The following is a 1,996-nucleotide window of genomic DNA, read 5'->3' as shown; positions in this document are numbered from 1 at the left end:
TCTAGTTCAGTTCTAGTTCAGTTCTAGTTCAGTTCTAGTTCAGTTCTAGTTCATTTCTAGTTCATTTCTAGTTCATTTCTAGTTCATTTCTAGTTCATTTCTAGTTCATTTCTAGTTCAGTTCTAGTTCAGATCTAGCTCAGTTCTAGTTCAGTTCTAGTTCATTTTAGTTTTAGTTCAGTTCTAGTTCAGCTTTAGTTTTTGGTTCAATTTATAGTAAATGTTGAAATAACATTCCAAATCTTTAATATTTATACTTTATATATCTTCCATTCATTCACAGATTCCGCATCGGTCGTAGTACATGTCATTAACGGTGAACATCCAGCAGCCATGCAGCATGGCAACAACAGTGCTTCAACTCTGACACAATCAATTCAAAAAGTCATGCGATCGTTATCGTATGATGCCCTCATTTCGGCATTCGTCAATCTGTCAACCCTGCATCATATATTCTCATCCATAGTTGATTTAATGATTACAACAAATTGTTGTCTAGTGTTATTGGGCATGACTGTATCACAGTGTTTCCTCGTGCATAATGGTCGACTGCCACGGTGTATTACCAGGTGACTGTAATCAAGTGGGAAATATTCGGCATTGGCCGAATCTATTGCATTGCCCAACATCATTAACATTCACAGCAACAACAAAACCAACAATAAGAAAAACCACAAAAAATCATCATTCAACACCACAATAATGAATGTTTTTTCGACTTTAAACGATTTGATCGTTTTAACTTCAATTAGATGTTTTTAATTTTTAAGTTTTAACAAAAAACCCACGTTTTATTATTTATTTTTTAAAATTTTAAACAAGCAGCAACAGCCAACAGTAGCGATGCCTAAAAGCAGTCCATATTTAAAACACAAAAACTTTAAGAGTTTCTCCCTAATTGGGTGCTTATAAGGGTGTTGAATATTTGCATTGAAAATGAAAACAGGAAACAAATATGGCGGTCAAACTGTTGCAAAACCACGTTAATTGTGTGTGTGCAAAAAAAGAGAGTAAACTTTGCATTTGTTTATATTGTTCATAGTTATTAATTATTACATAAATAAATAAATAATTAAGTAAGTTAAAAAAATAAATAAACACAGAGAAAAACCAAAAATAATGAAAAATAATAAAAAAAGATTTTAATTATGTATGACATAATATTAAGTAGATAAACGTAAAATAAAATAAAAACCAAAGATAAATAATAATAAATAATAATAATTGTTTTTTCTTAATTCTTGGGATTTAGTTTAGGTAAATAGTATTCAATATTTGAATGTGAATAGACTTTTTTTGTTAAACTTTATATGTGTACATTAGGGTAGGTAAAGGTTATCTGTTCTAATTCTGTTTTAGTTTTTTTTAGTTCTATTCTAGTTCTGTTCTAGTTCTGTTTTATTTCTGTTCTAGTTCCGTTCTAGTTCTGTTTTAGTTCTGTTCTAGTTCTGTTTTAGTTATGTTCTAGTTATGTTCTAGTTCTGTTCTAGTTCTGTTCTAGTTCTGTTCTAGTTCTGTTCTAGTTCTGTTCTAGTTCTGTTCTAGTTCTGTTCTAGTTCTGTTCTAGTTCTGTTCTAGTTCTGTTCTAGTTCTGTTCTAGTTCTGTTCTAGTTCTGTTCTAGTTCTGTTCTAGTTCTGTTCTAGTTCTGTTCTAGTTCTGTTCTAGTTCTGTTCTAGTTCTGTTCTAGTTCTGTTCTAGTTCTGTTCTAGTTCTGTTCTAGTTCTATTCTAGTTCTATTCTAGTTCTATTCTAGTTCTGTTCTAGTTCTGTTCTAGTTATATTCTAGTTCTGTTCTAGTTCTGTTCTAGTTCTGTTCTAGCTATGTTCTAGTTTTGTTTTAGTTCTGTTCTAGTTCTTGTTCTGATCTAGTTCTGGTCTAGTTCTAAAATGTTCTAGTTCTTTTTTAGTTCTGTTCTAGTTCTGTTCTAGTTCTGTTCTAGTTCTGTTCTAGTTCTGTTCTAGTTCTGTTCTAGTTCTGTTCTAGTTCTGTTCTAGT

General features: G+C 31.1%; 1 protein-coding gene and 1 long non-coding RNA gene across 7 annotated transcripts in view; one reads left to right on the top strand and one right to left on the bottom strand.

Moving 5' to 3' along the window:
* The window catches only part of LOC111677721 (limbic system-associated membrane protein), a 78,861-nt gene that overhangs the window by 1,138 nt on the left and 75,727 nt on the right, over nt 1-1,996 (bottom strand). The gene's annotated exons all lie outside the window — the stretch shown is intronic.
* Nucleotides 1-1,996, top strand: part of LOC124419869 — a 31,363-nt gene that overhangs the window by 8,260 nt on the left and 21,107 nt on the right. The window lies entirely within an intron of this gene.

This window comes from Lucilia cuprina, chromosome 4, assembly GCF_022045245.1.
Source record: "Lucilia cuprina isolate Lc7/37 chromosome 4, ASM2204524v1, whole genome shotgun sequence".
NCBI lineage: Eukaryota > Metazoa > Arthropoda > Insecta > Diptera > Calliphoridae > Lucilia > Lucilia cuprina.
The sequence above is the reverse complement of the archived record's forward strand: the minus strand, read 5'-3'. Positions and strand labels throughout refer to the sequence as shown.